The following is a 21,650-nucleotide window of genomic DNA, read 5'->3' on the forward strand; positions in this document are numbered from 1 at the left end:
CGCTTGGCGCAACCGGCACAGGGTTGGGCGTTTCATAAGTTCACTCCGACGCAACCAATCCTCCAGAATTCTACCAAAATTCTACAGCCAACGTTCCAACCCACGCGGACCTCCTCTTTCCCCGGTACTTCGCTATCTCACCCTATTCTTCCCTCTTTACTATGACGATCGGCGGGCGTCTTGGATGTTCTTTGCCAGTGGCTTGTAGCAGCCCTCTGAAGGAATACGAAAATCTCCGTAGAATATTCACACGTTTCTTACATTGGATGTGTTTGAATCGCGACTTGGTCTAAAAATGGTCTAGAAATCTAATTCCGTGATTCAGCAAAGTTGAGCAAATTTCCATAATTACGACGAACATTCTTATAGAATATTTTATACTGATTTATGCGTTGAAAACATGTCTGATGAAAACACTCGTAATTGAATTGACAAGATTGGTTAAGCAAATTTTGATGAAAATAAACAAAATTTTTGATTATTACAATTAAATATCTTGATACATATCCAGAACATTTAGATATGATAACTATACTATGATCTGGTTAACACTTTTTGGTTGAATCTACAAAACTTCTGGTATGCAGTACACATCACCGCGTTCACGTCAAACGTGACGGTGTTCGATTTTTCGTAAGAAGAAAATCACAACAGAATAAAATAAAACTATAATAGAATAAAAATCGCAGCATGATGAGAAATTACACTGATATTCTAATAAGATAACAAAATTTCTCTTGCAAGTCCTCAAAATTGGTTCGAATATGAAAGCAAATGAGAGATGTATTTTGATAGTAGTTTTCAATTCTGTGCAAAAATTAATTTAGAAGTCTGATAATTCCTACAAGATTTCTTTTTATGTTCAATAGACATACTGGTTCACTGAGAGAAAAATGTTTGCAAACCATGGTATTTGTCACCACAGCTGCATGGTAAAATAACTACAATTAAAAGCTTCATTTGTATAGTAATTACTGCTACATATGTTAGCAATAATAACCTTACGTTTATAGTTTTACCAATTATAAAGAAACTTCATTATAATCATGATTATTTCAGTATTAATATAGTAAAACATCAAGAGAGATAGGATAGTAAGAGAGACGGATAGTAAAAAAATAAATGTTTTTATATAGTAAATCTAATCGTAATTATAATAAATATAACTATTTTTTAAACATTCGTTTACTATTTAAGTAGTAATAATAATAACTAATAGTTATAATTTGTACGGTTAAAGCAACTATAAATATATAGTTGGCATTAGAAATGACTATAAATTATAGTTATGGCAATTAAAAGCATTTTTTTCTCTCAGTATTAAATCTAATCGACTTTCTATTAATGCAATCATATTTCTTTTCAATGTAGTTGAAATCAGAATGCAAATAATCAAATGATCAATTTAATGAAAATTATGAATTGTTCATATTTCACTGTCGGGTTATATTTGTATTTTAGATTATTCAACAAATTTTCTTTCAGTGTCTAATATGAATATAAGATAAAAATTACGATTTTTCGGTAGTGAAAAATAAATCATATAAAAGACTGTATAAAGAAACTAGTGAAGCATATGGAAAACAATGAAAATCGCAACTTCAACTTGCGTCAGCTGTGCCACAAGCTACTCCATATCGAGCGTAATTATACGAGTCAGGTTGGCGAGAACTTTTAATTAAGGTCCACCGGCAACAAACTGCCCTTAAGAATTTAGCCGGGCCATCGTCCGACGGCGAACAAAGGGATACCCTCCAGCGCAGCCGGAGTACATAATAGCCCAAAGAAGCACGAACGTTCTCGCCAAGAGGCCGAGACTTCATCGATAGGCGTAATCGGCCGATTAATTAATCCGGTCAAGCGGTCAAGCCCAATTAAATTCTACCGAGCCGATCGGCTTGAGAGCGTGATGGCGACCGGAGCAATCTCGAAGTAGATGAGTTTCTTCGTAGGAAAACTTGGCTCGCGAGATGCGTCTAATCCCTTTGCGCGCTCCTTTGGCCTTCTCCATAACTGTTCTCCACCGGAAGCGCGAGGGAATCGCTTTGGAAAACAAAGTTTCTCCCGGCTTTCCAATTCGCCGTTCCCCGCACCATTGCCATCCGTCGTTTTCTCGCTCCTCTGCACCCCGCCGAATATGGAAGCGATCCCGAGAGCCAAGCAGCCGGTGCACCCTCCTTCCCACGGGATATTAATTTTTCGGGAAGTTGCCGTTGCATTGTTCCTTTTTTCTCCGCTACCCAACTCTCTCCCTCATTTCCTCGCTATCGTTTCGCGCAATGTTTCGCTTTTCGTGATGATTTGAGGCTGGCACAACTGCTTACGAATCTTTATTATTATTTTTAATGACCAAGATCTTCTGATTATCTAGAACGTTTTAAGATTGTTCCAGAATATTATAAAGATAATTTCCTATCAAATGATTTAAAGAAGAAAAATTTTCAATAAGAAACATGTCGAGAATCGCGGAGAAGCGTTGATATTTTTAAATTACACAATTAACTCATAGAAAATTATTAAAATATTCAATTAAAGTTTACGTTTGAATCATTGAACATAATTTTTCACTATATAATTCAATCTTTTCCGCAAGGAAAATCCTAGATAATCCTTCGGCTCGTACGCGGTATAAATCAAAATGAACAATTTCTTCATGACTTTTTTTACCACTCAATTACATTGTCGTATAAATGGATAATATTTCGCGAGCTCTTTGGGTAATCGCATTTATTTCCACGCGCTTTAGCAACATGCGTGATGGAGAGAAGATTAACTTATACAATTTAGTGGGAACATAATACGTATCGAAACTATCGGCAGATAGGCTCTTCAATTTCACGCAAAATGTTATCAAATTGTTTCTGCAAAACAATCATTTCAAATATCAAAATAAGATAGGCGCCGCTTTTTAATGACTTTACAACAATTGATTACGTACATACCTAATGCCGTAATTAAAAGTATTTGCTCACCTTATCTTTATTAATTAAATAATTAAATAATGGAAATTTTGAAGAAGAGTGAATTTCAATCTTTCTTTATAATATAATATTAAATAGAATATAATAGAATGTGAACGAAAGTAGGTATAAAGACTATAAAGAGAGATACGTACAAAACTCAGCTAAATACTTTTGAACAGTATCGTTCAAATTTGCTACAATTTATTTTCACGCTATCTCCAATTGCATGGTATCTTGCACGAAAATAGTTTCGATTAACACAAAATCAAGTAGAATATATTTTTGTGAAGTAAACGTTTAAAACAAAATGATAAATCTAATGTTATTAAACGAAAAATATTGTCAAGGCTAATGAGAGTCAGCGCTGTTATCGGTGCGCACAAGAAAAAGTTTATTCTATATGTCAATTAACAAACAAACTGACTCTCATTAGCCTTAACAATATTTTTCGTTTAAATCTCGAGAGCCTCTTTAAATTGTAAATTGCATTTCTAATGTTATTAAATCAATTTCATCTGACATATGTGTACTATTATTATAGTACAGTAAAAAAAGAGTTTGGATATAATAATCAAGAATATAATAATCAAGTTCAGATGGTTATTAAATTTTAATGAAATATAATAATTTCAATCACATGTTCGGTTAATAAAATCGAAACTACATAACTAATAATTGTAATAATTTGGTAATAATTACCACTTTTAGTTATATTAATCGAATCGTTTTTGGTAATAATTATTAATAATAATTATCGTGATGGTATTAACCGAATATTCGATTCAAGTTATTTCACCAAAATTTAGTAATTGCTACATTTATGATTATTATTACCAAACCTTTTTTTTAGTATAATCTTTTAGTAGCTCTCTTCTCTCTTCTTACACTGACAACCTGTTCGCGGCAGAATAGTCCCCAAAAAAGAAGTCGTTCATCGTGAATAGTCTTGGCTGAGCCACGAGGAACAAAGGTTCCAAGAGCGTGGCCGTGAGAGACGATAAAAATTTCGGAGCACCTGAAGAGAGCTTGCGACGGAAAAGACAGAGGTGCAGGAGAACGTCAATAAAAATGAATTGGAAAAGGAGCGGAGAACAAAGAGGGAGAGACCGCGACGGAGGAGGGTACGGTAAACGCTGAGAAAAGACGCTGAGGGTCGCGCAGGGGCCCCGTGGTGGTAGACGTCGATTCGCTCTACGAGGGTGACTTTCTCGCGGTTCTCATGTGGTTACGGGGGAAGACGGTGGCGACTCGTGCGTACTTTCGCGTGTGCGGACACACACCGCGGGCCGTCCGTTTGTTCGGTCGATTTGCACCGTGCCGGGTTAAGAAAATAGCGGGAAGCCCCCGCGGTGTATATACCTGGGAACATGGCCAAGCTGACATCTTTCCCCGAGTTCTCGGGACTCGCGAAGGAAGAAACACGGCCAGTTCAAAACAGCGACAGAATATTCGCACACGGTGTCTTTACGCGGCAATGTAATAAGGCGTTCTATGAAAAACATCATTTCGACATCGCTTTCCCTCCTTCTCTCTTTCTCAGTAAAACGTAAAACAAAAATTTGAAACTGTAGAAAATAATCGCATGATTGGCTTGCTCACAACCACTCTTCAATAAGACTACCGTTCTATTATCGTTAGTTGCTCTTTCGAAATTAAACACTTTGAAGTTATCAGATTTTTTTCTGATTTGCGTTGTACACCCAAGGACTTTGATTTTGTCCATGGGGAAATTTTTCAAACTGAGAAGTCACCACTTTCTACATATTTGCAGTTCATGATTAATGAAACAACTAGAGCTTATTGGTTGTTACGTTAATCATAAACTGTAAATATGTAGAAAAATAGCGACTTCTTAGTTTGGAAAATTTCCCCATGGACAGAATCAAAGTCCTTGAGTGTACAGTCGCGAGCTAAAAGGTTGCAACATATTATCTTCGATTGTTTTTGAAATGTAGACTTGCTCATCGAACGGCGAACGTCATTGGTTCTTACCTGTGGATCCAACCAATTAAGCATCGAACCATCTAACCATCAAAGAAAATGTGTTGCAACCTTTTAGCTCACGACTGTACATACAATGCATGGTATAAGAATATAAAATATACCATCGCGCATAATGACGGTAGAATAATAGAATAACCAATCAAATTTTTGCTCATGAGTTGGACAATCAGGCTGTACGAAGAATACGGGAACTAAGCACTTGTAGTTGGGTACATCAGTTTTACGCTATGCTTATACTATATGTACTATGTATACTATAGTACGCATTTTGGGTATTAGACCCTTATACCATAGTACAATGGACAGTAGATGTTTGAATCACGTTGACAGCTATTTATTACTATACATTCATTGTTGTATTCCGTTTACAAGTTCTCGTTGTTTCTTGCTCTCCGAACCTCCTGCTTTCTTTTTTTTCTCTCGAGCATTCTTCGCGAGACCCCACGCGGCGCGGAGGATCGCAAAGACAACAATAAAAAAGTGGAAGAGTAGCGGAAGAAAGGAGAAGGGAAAATATACGTGGCCGCGTGTGCGTTCTATACGACGGCTACCATCGACGGTGATTGAAGATCCCCCGTCGACAAGCGCACGTCGAACTCTTTTCGGCTCTTTCGATGTCGGCACCTCTGCTTTCGCTCGATCGCAACGACAACGACGACGACGACGACGACGACGCTGGCCTTTGTGATCCTTCCTCCTTGTCGGCGTATCCCTCGCAGTTTTCACAAGCTGCATACATCGTCTATGAATACACACGCGCGTGTGTTGCCTGCGTGTAGCGGCGACGAATGAACACATTGCGTCACAGGGCATGTCGATATTGAATCGGGAGGGGGGTATCGAAAACAATAAGGCACGCTATAACGAGAGAGAAGTCGCTCTTTGATTAATATCGCTGAATTAATAGGAATTCAAAGAAGGAAGAATGGTATCCATAGATATGATGTCAGCCGGTAGAGCATCGTGAAAAGCAGATCGCGTATGCCAGTCGTTGATTGGAATAATAACGTAAGCTTATGCTTTAGAAAACTGAAGATTTGGCTTTACACTCTTTTATGTTAATATTTTTATTCGTAATTTTATACTCAGGTATATTAATTTTATGAAATTAATAAGTAAATACAACAGACTCAGCAAAATTAAAATTCAAATAACAAAAATAAGGGGCTAATGAGTCAAATTAGATGCTTATATTAACATAATAAGTCGAGAAACGTTGCTGTTATTTAAAAACAACAAATTTTCAATCTTATATTAGGCTATCTGTAATGATAAGATAAATATTTGAATTGATAATGTAAGCAATTAAAACACCGTTAAAACAGATAAAATACAAAAGAAAAAGAACGATTACATGTATAGAAGAAACCATAATTACATGAATTAAAATCATGAACATTTATCTTCAAAGTTATCATCAAAGAGACGACCAATAGAAAACAGTGTGATTGTTGAATGTTGGTTGAGAAGTCATGTGACTGGCTAAGATTTCAAAATAATTGCGAAAATGTATGGTTCTTCATTGGCTAAAAAGGAATCTGTAGATATGCAATGATGAGAGACAATTTATCAATACATTATTATTAATATAAGCATTTACATGTAGTACTTCAGCTCGTTAACTCCTTAATTTTGTTTTTCTTTTTTTTCAATTTATAAATTATGAATTATACTAATTATATATATTTATTTAAAATTATAATTTTGCTTCACAGAGCAGTGGATAAACTACTGCGATAAAATAATTGGATTTTACATTGAGGAAATATTGAGAAAAATTTTCCTTTTTAAAATGAGCAAAGAATGTGATCGCTGTTCAGTTCGTATATTAGGTCGATCGCGAAATGGAATCATATGAAATTCAGCACGCATAAAGACTATAATTCAAGCGACGGGTAGAGCTCGATAAGTATGACTTCGCAATGCTGGAGCATTATGTAACATTGTGGGTGATTGATCGGAGAGTTACGATCTTACGTAATTCATTGTTCGTCGACGTACGTATATGACCACGTGTCACCATATTTTCGTTTTATTTCCATGATTCTCATAATTCTATTTTATGCGAAATTTGACAGATAAGTCAAATTTTCTTTCAATTACGAGCTCTTTCGATCAATTAAAATGAGTTCTTTTTACAATTTTTTTTTGAAAATTTAATAATAAGCCATTAATAAGTGATTTCCATTTAGTGAAACAAACATCGTTCTATCTCTTTTGGCATTCAACAAAGGCAGAACAACACTCATATCGATTTGTATTGAAAGATGAAAAGCACTCATTAATGACACAAGATAATGCGCGCATTTCTTTGTTTAATTTAATTCAATTCGATCAAATAATTCAGCTTATTTTATTATGATCACAAAATAGTTCTATTTTAGTAGTTTTTAAATACGTTATTGTTACCGTTGTGTAAAAATTCTCTGTATATTTTATATTTTTACAAAAGGATTAAAATTTTTTTATATTTTTTTACTTTTATTATCTGATAAAATTTGTAGAAATTCTCTCCATTTACATGTCACTATTCTGTATTAATATAAAATAATGATTAAAGTTTTCATGTACAGTTTTTATATTTTAAATTAGAACAAAAAATTTTTTTATAATAATATAAAATGGTGACGTGTATATAAAGAGAATTTCTACAAATTTTATCAGATAATAGAAATAAAAAAATTAAAAAATATAAAAAAGTATTTGTTTGATAAATATTTGTAGCATTCTGTAAATTTTCGACTATAAATGTTTAATATTTTTGCAAATATACGTAAAATATATCTCCAATCTGTTCGCGTGTGCGCGCGATTATTTATAAGGATACTCGATAAATCAAATGCATTTTTGCGTCAAACTTCTTTGCGTCAAACTGTCACGAAAGTCGCGCCAGAACTACGAACGAACCTTTCGATTTCGAGGGTTTCGATTTCGAGGGACTTGTAACGAATTCCGAAGGCACGTTTATCGTAGGCCGGATTCTTTTATGGGGTGCCTCACTTGAAAAGCGGGGGTGCGGCGGTTTGCTTCAACCTCACTAACGTGCCCATCTAACCTCGTGGAAACGTGAAATTTAGGCTTAGTGTGTTCTTTATAAATACCAATGCAGATATCTCTAGTATGTCAAGTCCGTCTTACGATGAACAATAAAGAAAGAAAAATATAATTTGCGATAAAATTCACAACGAAATCTATTCAGCCTCATCTAATTTACAATACTGAAAACATCGTTAAATCAGAATTATGTTTATAAAATTAGAAGCTATTTTATCTTTGGATTTATAAGCAGGCAAGCAGTGTACTGCAGTTTGTAGATGTGAGCTCGAAAACTCAAGTTGATATAATTTTTGTATTAGAGTATTATTTATTATTATATTTCAAAGCACATTAATAGACGATGAAACACGGCAAGAAAGAACTTAGAAATATTATTTAAATGTAGGTAATTTAAATTTTTCTGTCATTGCTCACAAGTTGACTATTAAAGATAAAATACACTTACCGTGCAATATTATACAATTCCATTACATAAAATTAAAAACGCGCTTTAACACGAGTAGCTAGGAAAGTATTATCTTACGCGTATAAAATTATTTACACTGCCACATACATTTGGTTCAAATAGCGAATAATAATTTCTGCTGTAGCTGCTATATTTCAACAACCAATAAATAATATTTCGACAGTCACATCAGCTATCTCTGTTTTAAAGACACATCTCTGTTTTAAAGACACTCGCTACGTTTATATTTTAGCTTTGTTGGCTAATTCTTTCTCCGCGTAAATTCCAAAGCGAGCGTCCCGGCAAAATTTCGCTCGTGTAAAAGGAGCTTTATACACGCCGCACATATCTTGGCATTATTCATACACTCGTCACGTATGGAGAGTTCAGCCCTTTCCCCTGCTTCCTTCGTCTCTTGTAGACAAAGCGGGGCGAGTGGGTACTCGCTCGTGTGAACGTTGCCTAAAAGAGCGTCGGTCGACGTGTCGCGCCGGGTGATGTTCTCCGTGTGTAGTGTATATATCGATTGGCATTACGAGGCAGATCAGTCAACCCTACCCGTGTGTCTCGTCGAGGGGTTGAAGGAAGTAGTGTGCGAGGAAAGAGATCTCTGTCTTGATACGCCCCTTCCTCTCACTTTCTGTCTCTCTCTCTCTCTTTCTCTTTTTCTCTTCACGGCTGCTGAGACACTTTGTCACCCTCTGAGACGTCACCTCCGATCGGGCCGCCGCGCCGGATGCCGAGGCCTACGAAGTTGTAGCGACACGTGGGGGAGAAAAACGCGTCCGCAATTAGCGTCTCTTTATTCAGTCTCTTACGATTCATTGAAAATCTATAATAAAAAGAGGTGCGTCGCCTCGACATAAGCGCGACACCTTAAGGCTAAAATCGATAGATCGGATACTATCACCCTTATCGTTCTTATTCCACTTTGTCACCCTCTCACGCGTTACCACCCTCCGATAGACGACGGCAAGTTGACGGATGCTCGCAAGGTTGAGCGAAGTCAAAGGAGGAAGGAAGAGAGGAAATGAGAGGGAACTTAACCCGTTAACCCTCCGTTAAGGAATATCGCTGATAAACGATGAAGCATAAGGAACGAAATACAAGGGACGAAACATAAGGTAAGAATCCAATTTTAGATGCAAAGTGCGCGTACGATGCGCAATATTCCGAATTTCTAAGGAAATGTGAGATTTTCGGAAATATTTTCATCTCGTTTTTCGCGATTCTTTCTAAGCCAAATTTTGCTCAATTTTTGAAAAATAAGTTTATGAGTTTACGAGTTATCTTTGTAGGTGAATGTAAAAGTTCATGCTTAATTGATTCTAATAGATATTATTAGGAGAGTTATATAATAGCGCCATTGATTGTTATGTGTATGCATTGCGTATATATGGAAAAGTGAAATCACACACTGCAAAACAGACTTTGTGCAAACTAAAGAAACTGAAATGGGACATCGTATCACAGTTATCGAGTTCTTCTGATACCGTACAATCGGATTACTATATATAATTGTTCGATCATTGCAAAACGATTTGAATGGAAAAAAATTCACAACTTAGGAAGTTGTGAAAAAACTTACATACTTTCCTTCAATACTGTAGTCGTTTTATGATCGATGTATGTTACATCTCGGTATGCTATTAGGATGTTGCAGGGAAAAGATTGTAGAAAACGACGACGATTGTATCATTGGTTAACGAAAAAATTTTTACATGCCAAATTACTGCTCGAGTTTTCATAATAAATCGATTATCAACTATTGCTCTCATCGAATATATTTTTATATTATAAGATATATATAATATAAGAATCAAATTAATATTCTTTTAATATAAACAAAATGCCTTTAAAGTCGTAGTTGGATCTTGATGTTTATATTTTATTTGTGTGATTTCATTTACCTTTTCAAATTCACTAAACTGCGTGCCGAATAGATTTTCTTATTCAACTGAAAGCTGTGTGATAGACCGAAAATCTATTCGGCGCGCAATTTGGCGAATTTGAAAAGGTATGTAAAATCACACGAATAAAATATAAACATCAAGATCCAGCTACGATCGTTAAAGGTATTTCGTTTGTATTGTGTTTTCACATTATCGGTCGAACAAGTTTTCTATTTTATTATTATTTTTTTATTTTGTGTAATTATTAGGTGTATTCATTTTTTTAAATATTTTTCATCCTAAATATTTAAATACTTTTTTATATACATCTTAACTGCTATAAGGCAGTCACAGTACGACAAAGGATTAACGTTGCACAAATTTTAGCGCAGAATTCGAAACTGCAAGAGCTTTTATCGGAGCGGAATCCGCGACGCCGGCCGTTTCAACGCGCGCTTGCCACGTTCGAAGGAATTTCATCTCCAGATTCCGTTACATGTTTTGCGAACTGGTTCGATCGCGAAAGAATTTCTCCTCGATCGCGGTTTCCGCGTGCGGTCGAAAGTCCGTAATGGCGAGACCGCGAACGGTCCGAGCGGAATGATTTGCGCGCAGCATACGCAGGAATTACAAAACCGAAGGGGGGAAGACACCCTCTTCCCCGCTCTCAATTGCCCTTTTCCTCGCTTTCTCTACCTCTCCCTTGATACGTGTGGTTAGTATACAGGGTGTGCGCTAATAGGCGACGAATGGAGCAATTTTGCCGGGAGATCGGAAGCTAAAATAATTTTTCAATGACTGAAATCTTGGATATCAACAATTTCTCAATTGTCAATAATTTAAGAAACACAGCTTCGTACGAAATTTATTCAATATTGATAAAATTTTAATTTAATAAGAGGAATCTCCACCGTAAATTTTTTTAATGGAGATGTTTGAAACTTCGAAAATTATGAAAGAAATTGATATACACGCGACTAAATATGGAATTCAAAACGGAAGGAAAAATATTTTAAGCAAGAAGAGGATTTGTTTATCTCTTCAACGTCCATTACTCAACACTCTGTATGTGACTTAGCTAGCAATTTCGCTTGGTAGAATCCTCGTAACATTCACACATTTTCCCACGTAAAGCCAGAAATTCGCGATGCATTGGAAAGTTAATCCTCTAGCTGCAGGGGGTGCGCGCATGAAAAAAAAGGCGTTCACACGCGCGACAAGTTTATTTCCCTTTTTTTTTCTCCTAAAATCGCGTTCTGCCGCAAAATTTCGCGCGTTTTCGGCCCGACACGAGTCGACAGCCTAAATTTCTCGTATCGCCACGAGTGCGGTGAAGTTGATATCGCGCTGGCGATTTTGCACAGTGAAATATCGGGCACAAAGGGGATTATGACGATTCGATCCCCGGGGATTACCTCCGAATACTATCTCGAACGCGATAGAAGAGAGAGGATCAGCGTATTGTTTTCGATACGCAAATCTCAACAGGAATTTGCACAACCAGCACGAGAGAACGAGAGCGAGAGCGAGAGCGAGAGCGAGAGCGAGAGCGAGAGCGAGAGCGAGAGCGAGAGCGAGAGCGAGAGCGAGAGAGAGAGGGGAGGGAAGAGAGAGAAGGGGGGTGAGAGGAAGGGAGAGAGATAGCTGGAGAGAAATAGAGATAGAGAGGCGCTGTACATTATTAATCGACACACCTTTAGTCAGCGGAATCTAAACGTCACGCCGCGTTAATTTATGGTTCATTCCGTCGTTTAAGCAAATTCATTCCTGGCAGCTTACCGTGTGTTTACACAATAACGAATAAATAAAGATTTGCGTAAATAATTAAGATCGCGAACGAACAAAAAACATTAATCGGAAAATATAATTGATTGTATCCGATCGAAAAGTCGCTCTTGAAGTTTAAGTATTTTATTTACGTGTTTCAAGTTGCAATTTAAATGCGTTTGGAAAAAGCATTGATTTCATTAAGTATATACATTGTGAAGTAAATTTTTAACGAGACGTAGGGCAAGCGTTATAAACTAGCGGAAAGATATTTTACGTTACACACAAATTTCTACAAATTAGAGATAAAAAAGAATTTAACTCGAGATTTATAAAATCAGATTTTCAAAAATTTCATCAATTTCAAATAAATAAAGAAGGGGAATAGAATTTGCGAAATAAACGTGACAAAAAAAAACATGTTGCGATTTGAGAGAATTTTAAAATCATGATAAAATCTGTGGAGAGAAAAAGGGGTAAACAGAACACGCCGTTGCAGCGTAATGCGTAACGGCTGACCATCTCGGCTGCTATCGAGCGTGCGTCGCGCATAACTCGCTCGCGGGGAAATAAAGCGGAAGACAAAAGGGGAGAGAGAGAGAGAGAGAGAGAGAGAGAGCTTGGCGTGTTGCATGCGAGGTGCATTGCAACGCGCGCCTGCATGCTGGTGCGGCGCGACGGATAGATAGGTGCATGGATAGGTAGATAGGTAGGTAGGTAGGTAGGTAACCCGAGACTCGACGAGAGGTCAGCCTTCGTAGATTGACGGACGCGATAAATCGAGCCGCGGTGACACCGAGGCTCGAGTGACGCGTAGCGAGCCGAAGCGATGCGGACGCGACGCGACAACCCACTGACCTGCGAATCCAATGCATAGAGTTTCTCTCTCGTCCGATCTCCCCCTCTCTCTCCCTCTCTCTCTCTCTGTCTTTCCCAATGCTGCACCAACATTTACACATATGCAACCCACCATCGCAAGATAGAGCGACAGAGGGGGAGAGGGGGGCCTCGTAAATATTCCTGTTTATACGTCACCCACGTTATCCCCTGGAGTATACCGAGTGCAAGGGTGTGGTATCGAGCACTGGAATCCTGAAATAGAGCGGAGCAACGTGTGCATCTGTGACGCCTCGCGCGATATATCCGGGTTGGAGTATGGCAGCGCAATACCGGCAGAAATCTAGGTCTTTCGAATTTCAAACTCGATCGTAAAAATGCGGCGATGTCTGGGGATTTTCGATCGAGATCGCGGCTATTTCGTCTCGACGCGAGGCAGCCGGAAGCGGAAAGAAATCGGTCCACGTAGGGTGTTGGGGTTTGATACGCTTTCCAGAAGTTTTACACATATGATACGTAAAGCTCATTCTGCAGTTGCGTAAACGTAAGTGGTTGCAAAAGTATTGTAAACCGCTGTTATCGTTAAGTGATTGTAAAATATATTATATAATTGTGTGTGTGTGTGTGTGTGTGTGTGTGTGTGTGTGTGTGTGTGTGTGTGTGTGTGTGTGTGTGTGTGTGTGTGTGCGCGCGCGCGCGTGCAGATAAGTGCAGAAAATGGTTCAACTTCATTTTTCACGCTGCGTTAGTTGTAAGAGAGAATCAATCGGAGTGCTCAGACGACAGTCAAGTGTCCATTGCTGCCATTGTTCATAGGATGTACTTTTACTTTATTGTAGATTAATCTTGTACAATATTCACTGCTACTACTTCTCTAAAATTACGTTTATGCAATGTAGAATGGGCTTAAAATTGCCTATCAAATTTGTACGATAGACATAACTCTAATCTTCCAGTTACTACTTTCCTTAGAAAAATGTAATTCATAAAAAAACAAAAAATCAATATGGAAAGTATAAGTAGAGCATATATAAATTATATAATTGCGTGTGACATGTGATTATATAATACTATAAATAGACAATATAAATAAACAATAACATGTTTATAAATTGAAATGACATAGTATGTAACGCATGAAACTCAAGATCCAGATTTTTATCTGAAATTTTTTTATTAATATCGATTTTTCATATTGATTACTGGCATTATAAATATTATTAAAAAAAAACATAGAGTGCCTAATATTTTTGAACAAAGTTGTACATAATATCAAATCACAATTTAAATACTTTAAACAGGTAAGATCATAATACTTTCAGTTAAAAAAAGGATTTACAAAAATTTTTATATAAATTACAATAAAATTTTTATATCAATATAAATTTTTTGCTATAGAGAACTTTTAATTTCAAGGCAGAGAAAAGATGGCGCTTGTGAAATATATCTGGAGCGATGGAATATCACAATATTTCGTATAATTCGCGTCGAATTCTAAGAGCAATCATTAAAATTACTTTGTTACAGTCTATTTAGACATTGTAGAATGGTTGCTGATCATTAATGTTTGATATATTTTTATAAAAGCTGAATTTTAGTTTTGCAACTAGCAAACATTTTTACAAGTGTACACTCTCTATGTAATTTCGAGAAGTATATTAGATATTAACTTTTTAACTTTAGTCTAACTTGTAGGTGAATGTGAATTTCAAATAATATTATTGAATTTAATGTGTGTCGTATTGTGTGTATTAATTTGGCACATAAAGTTATGGTTGTAGAATATGGCCATACGCCATGTCGCACCTTTCTTGCGACTTTACATCTCTCTTAAATTATAAACAGTGTATAACGTTTATTAAAAAAAAAGAATTATTTTAAAAAGTTTTCAGTTTTATTTAAAAAATTTTTTGAGCCAATAAAATTATTTCAAGATTTTTACTTTTTTTTTATAAAATATATTTTATAAAATGTTCATAAAATCTTGTTTTGTAGTACTTATTTGTGTGTAAAATCTTCAAAAGATCATTAATTTGCTTTTTAATAAATAAAAGTGCCTTTCATGACATTAGTATATTCCATAATTCCCTACTACTTATTCCACAAACGCATTCTTTTTACCTCTCTAAGTTATTATCAAAAAACGAAATAATATTCCACTTTCTTCTTTTCCCTACTTATTTAGGATAGTACCTATGTTCATCTTTATTATGTGTGAAAGGCTCTTATTTCAACGTGTATCTCCAATTTGTTAGCGATACATGTTTAAGAATGTAATTGCTCTTTTAAACTAGAACGACAATCATATATTTTTTAAAATAAGTTCTGTGGGTTTTTTTAGTACTTCTATTTGATCGCTATTTCACAATATTCAAAAACAAATTTCTTTTTTTTGTGTTTGTACTATCGCAGATAACGATTATTTATTTCGATTCAGTAGGTGCATTTCAAGTGCATCAAGAGATTAAAAGATTAATATATATAGTTTTCAAAAGAACCTGCATCATTAATGTGAATCAGGAAACGATGATAAAGACGCAGCATTGACGTAACTCTGAGAGTTGGAAGAATCAGTGGGAAAACGACAATGGTAACAACAAGCAGAACGGAGGCAACCAGAGACCGCATTGTGACGGTTGATGATAAAAGCTGTCGCATCGTTTTGCGGCGGTGCGTATCTAACTCGGGAGAAAATTCGACAAAGAAAAACGAAAGAGATTGGGAGAGAGAAGGAAGAGAAAAGGATGACGGATGGAGAGCGAAAGATCGGGCTCATGAGATAAAGAAGGTCGACAATAATGTCTTCAGTGCCCCCTCGATCCCGTGGTACCGGGCGCAGCAGGCAGCCATTATATTGTTTTACCTCTGTATCTCGAGCGGAGATCGGCGAATTTGCCGTGGAAAGCTAAATACTCCTGCGTCTTCGATGAGCAGAGAGAGAGAGAGAGAAAGAGAAAGAGCCCGGAAAAGAAGAGAGATTCGCAAGGGAGACTCGTACATGAACGGGTACGATAGGGACACCAGTGATAAAAGCGCGTTAACCCGCCCTTCGTAACTTAGGGAGATTAAAAATGCCATTAAATCTAGAACCAATCGCTTTCGCATTTGACCTCTGTCTTTAATTTTATCACGGCTTTCAAGTATTTCCATGTATTTCAAGTATTTCGAAACTGGAAACGGAAGTAAAATAGGATTAGCGCGATTAGAAGTGCATTCAAGATTAAGACTCGAGGATCCGAAAATGGCAAACAACTAGAGTTGAGAACGTTACCTTAAAAAAGTAACGCATTACCGTTACTATTACTTTTTGTAAGAAGTGACTCGTTACTCGTTACTAATTTTAAAATTTAACGCGTTATCGTTATTGTTACTTAAAAAGTTAATTAATTTTTCATTATTTTTTTGTAGTTTTTTGTACTTATAATAAGTAATTACAAGTTACATTATTTGATAACACAGATCTGCGATTAAAAAGCTGTTTGGTTAAGTTTTCATCTAATTTCCATGTATTTTGGTGTGCTGAAAATGAAAAAAATCCCGGACGTTAGGATTTGCTACAAAATGCAGAATTCTCTTCAAATTTTTCTCAATTTTTGATATTTTTTTGATCTTAGGGTTTTCAACCAAATTTAAAGTCAAAATTACTATTAATTAATTTACGTCAGTGCATTCAAGATATACAATGCCAAAAAAATTGTAACTTTCATAGAAAAGAACTTTCAGAGTGAGCTAATGAAACCAGCATCAACGTGTTGCAAGCTGAATGCACGGGCTCTAACATGCCCGCGCTTGATTCAACTTTTTTCTTGGTTTTTATTTTAGTTAAAAAAAAAAAAAAAAAAATGATTTTCATGAAAAATTTGTAATAAAAAGTTAATTTCAATTAAATCTATTTTTATTTATTTTGAGATATTGCCTCATTTAACAATTACCTACATTGTCAAAAAACGTAATGTCTTATGACAAAACGGAGGTCATTTTCGGATTCAGAACACTCTAAAACATAAAGATTACGTGGAATAACCAAAATAGCTCTTAAACAAATTTTTTTTGCAGACCTGTGTAATCAGTGTTAAATGTATAATAAATCAATAATAAATATAAAAACTTGAGATTTTTTTAAGCTAATCTGTGTAATTGTTTCTACATAGAAAAGTTATTTAATAATTTTTCTAACTCTGTTTTTTTATTATATTCATTTTTACAAGAATTTAGATTGAACATTTAAATTTAGATTAGATTTGAACATTTTCATATTTTTAAAAATTAAAAACCATGTTAAATTTGCGACCTTTAGAATCTTATAACTTTCGAACGAAATATCGGTGCAAAATAAAAACGCATATTTGTATTTAGCTCAACGAGATCTTTCAGTCTTGTACCTATTTTAACCTTTAACTTTACTAGGAAAATTGAGGGAATATCTTGGCCACACTTTTCAGATTAAACATTTTTTCAAACTTTAATGTGATTATTAATCTCCCGCAATCCAATGCTCTTTTCGTTGCTTTCAAACCGAGTCATTGGTGCCTGATAATGTTTTTGAAAGGTATGTCGGGCTCTAAAAAATCTGAAAAAATCCTGGTACAACTTTTCCAACATTTCAGAATATTTCACAATTGTTTGATCCGAAACGTTTTTCACTTTTTTTCCGAATTTGATAATTTAAAATTGAAAGTTCGCCTGGATCTTCAAATTCCTAGTTAGACCACAAAAGGTTAAGAATGAATTCCAATAATCACTGCCACTGAAAATCTATAATATATATATATATATGTAAAGTATTCAATGCCGACAGTGGCTATCGGAATGCAGTCCAAGATATAAAATACTATATCGGAATATATCTATCCAATCACGCGATTAACGTGCGATCTAGATGTAAGAATAATAGAAAACTAAAATAACAATAAGAGAAGTAACGACTAAATTCGTTACCGTTATTATAAAAATGTAACGACGTTTACCGTTGCAGACAGATAAAGGTAACAGTTATCGAAAAAAGTAACGAAAACGGTAACAAGTAACATATTACTTTCCAACTTAGTAAATAACTATCTGTAACGTTAATGATTAGAATTTTCTTAATGCGATACGTACGACTAAGCTCCTTGCGTTTTACATAAATTTCATTTGTACGTTATACCGAAAGAATTTAACACGCAATCTTCATGTAAAATAGAGGACTTTTATTGTTGAAAATAAAATATGCCGGCGATCATTGTCCTTTCATCATCGACGTCGCCAATAACACATTCACGTTATACGCGCACCAGCGATATTGAAATCGCAGAAAGGTATTCGAGATCCCGTGTTTCCCCCGCAGCGACGCCCATGCGGGGTTTGAAGGTGAAAAAACAATGCTGCAACGACCCCGAACCCTTTTCGCCTCGATCATGATGGAGACCCTTTCCACGCGCTCCCTTATCTCTCTTCTCTTTTTATCTTGTCGGTCTTCTATTTTCTCTCTCTCTCTCTCTCTCGTTTCTTTATCTCTCTTTCTCTTCCGCTTGTTGTTCCCTTCTCTTCACCCTCTGGTGAAAATTCTTCTGCATACCTCTACGTCGTCTGGTCTCGCGCAACACGGTACAATGCAACCCCGGGATGCATTGTGAATCAGATTCACCAGACAACCCGACGACGTCGACAACACGACGCACGATGATATCTAAGCTAAACTGACTGCATTTCTGAGATATTTCTTGCACTATATGTTCGGAGAATTAACAGTGTATTTCGATCTTGCACGTTCAATATTATTAGAGACGAGAAACTGATTTATCCATTATATCATAGAAATAAAATATTCTTATTTGAGGATTGTAAATGCTTTGCAAAAGCGAAGGAATGTATTATAATTTCTAAAAATTTACTAATAGAGCACAACCAAATATTAAAATATAAAAAAAAGAGACACATATTTTTTCACAAGTTCTAAGTCACACATTAAGGGGGTGAAGTATCTTTTTGAAAGAAATCAGTTAATTTTTTTTTAAGCGAATATCGAAACTATAAGAGATAGAAAAAGTTCTGAATGAATGTTGAATGATTTCAAGAGTATTTTGTAATAATTTTTAAAAATAATTTTTTTAAGTAAAAATAAAAAACATTTTACACTAATAGTTTCACGCTTGTGTTATAAATTACATAATAATTGAGGCCATAAACGAGCAAAAACGTTGTTATTTAAAAAATTTTTATTAAAATCAAACAAAATTGCGGATACGAAACAACCGTTTTTGCTCGTTTATGGCCTCAATTATTATGTGAAAAAGATTTGTTTTTAATACATTAAAAAAAGTTATTTAGTTATGAAGTACTTTTGAAACAATTTAAACTTTTATTTAATAAAATTTTTTCTATCTCTTATAATTTTGACAATATTCGAGTCGAAAGAAAATATCCAAAATTTTTAAAGGGATGTTTCACCTCCTTAACGTGCAACTTGGTACATATTAAAAAAAATCTATGTTTCTTATTTTTATCTATTTTTTAATATATCCCAAACTCATTAAAATTAGAGGAGAAAAATTACATCCATGTTCTGATTACTTGTCAGCCTAACATTACATGTGATTCTTAGAAGTCATTTTTGAATAAAAACATTTTTAAAGACTTTTGCATTTCTACGAATAAATTGCAAAAGCAAAAATATATTGCAAGGACATATTTCTTGTTGACTACGTTATATCGTGTACGTACTGTTTGCGCAATTAAATGAAAAAAATGTTAAAAAGAGCGACAAAATTATCGTCACTTTCAAGGTAACTACAGCTTTTTTCCTCGGACTATTATTTCAAGGAAAATTTGTTCTGTTGATTTATTTTTCACATCTTTCACGTTGAAAAGGAAACGAAAGTAGCAACGGCGTTCTTCGACGAAAACGTAAAAAATTAAAAAGTATGTCTGTGCCCTTGCTCTGGTTAGATCTTTTAACATGAACTCTTTATAGAAAGTGCGAAGAAAGTGCGTTCTTCTCCCTTCGACGTTATAAAAGTATCGATATTATCGGGAGAACCGCTGAAGACTTAAATAACTCTCTTTGAAGAGTGCACGTACGTAGGAGAGTGTTTAGAACGATGTGACAACGAAGTGTTAATAGCTTTAATATGCGTTGTAATTAATTTATTAAAATGATTAATAATAAGAGGACATGTGAAAAACCGAAAACTAAACTAATTAAAGATAAACCTTAGTTTTAAAATAATTTGTCTCGTAAGAAAATAAAAGTAATATCGCCGATTTCCATTTTCGACATTATCGACACGAAAAATCGTTCCTTATATCACTTCTTCAATGTTTTCACTTCATCATATTTATTAAAAATTATTCATCATCTCGAAAAAATAACAGTTGCTACATAAAAATCAATACATAGATAATATAAACATGTGTGTTTTACACACAGAAAAAAACAGCATCAAATTAAAATTAATACTTAACAATCTATTCTATTTAACAATCATTGTATATAAGCAAGAAATTATTTTCTTTTCTTACATGTAATTTAATTTAAATATCTTTAAAGAATTTGATAATATTAAATTTTATCAGAAAAATATTGTATTTTTATTTCAAAATTATACAGTCACTTAAAGAGCACAATATAATTGTGTTTTGATATAACAATAATAATAATAATAATATTAAAAAGTTTTCATTTTTAGTTTGAAGATATTGTTATTTTCTGTCGATGTACTTATTTCCCTTAACCGTAATTGCCAGTTTTCAACCGGAAACTCCGGCTTTTTTAACAACGTTCTCCGGCTCTCTGGCAAATGGAAAAGCCTTATTAAAATTTTTATAACATTTTTTGAGAGTTTGAGTATCTAATGTAGATTTCTAGAATTAAGATGCACTGTATGTAGCAGGCCAGATCGAAAAATTTTACTCTTTCGCTGGATGAAGGGGAACGAGCGGCGCGGCGCCTGCAGCTCGTGCGATGATTGCGCCGTAATCTGCTTTCGCTTTGCTTTTCCGAGGAACGAGGGGATGGTTGCCGCGTGATTGGCCGGAGGCGTTGGGTCTTCCGTTTCGACCGATACATCGACAACAGTCGAAATGCTTAGGAAAGATACGCACGGGCGAAATAGACCCTCCAAGGAGAGAGCGAAAGATAGAGAGGAAGAGACGTCGGCAGAAAGACGAAAAGAGACGATGGCGAGAGAACGAAGGGAGAAAGGACGGAGGTGGAACAACCCTCCTGACACGGGTTATCCTATAAACGATGCTACCCCCGCAGCAACGCATCGATAATCCGGCCCCCGGGGCCCGCATGCGGTTGAACGCTCGCAACAGTTACCATATTTGATTCCGTACCCCCTTCCTATTCTCCTCTCTAAGATCGGAATACGAAATAATACGCTGTACCGCGAAATAATACGAAATAATCTTTTGTATTGTAAAGATCTTGCAGTCACAATAACATATGATGTTTATATAGGATTAATATTGTCGATTAAATTAAATAAAAAAGGCTATTCTCGATTGTTCTAATACAGGTGCAATAATCAATTATAGTTGTATGTGCAGTCATATACAGGATGTTCATTAATGGTTGTACCCACTTTTTATCATAGGAGCATGATTTACCGACGAATTTGTATTTCTAACTTATTATGTTAGAAATAACAAATGCGTGCTCCTATGGTAAAACGTAGGGACAATCATTAATGAACACCCTGT

General features: G+C 35.4%; 1 protein-coding gene across 5 annotated transcripts in view; it reads right to left on the bottom strand.

The window, feature by feature from the left end:
• The window catches only part of LOC105199542 (paired box protein Pax-6), a 146,255-nt gene that overhangs the window by 52,531 nt on the left and 72,074 nt on the right, over positions 1 to 21,650 (bottom strand). The gene's annotated exons all lie outside the window — the stretch shown is intronic.

Source organism: Solenopsis invicta, chromosome 1 (genome assembly GCF_016802725.1).
Source record: "Solenopsis invicta isolate M01_SB chromosome 1, UNIL_Sinv_3.0, whole genome shotgun sequence".
NCBI classification, from domain to species: Eukaryota; Metazoa; Arthropoda; class Insecta; order Hymenoptera; family Formicidae; genus Solenopsis; species Solenopsis invicta.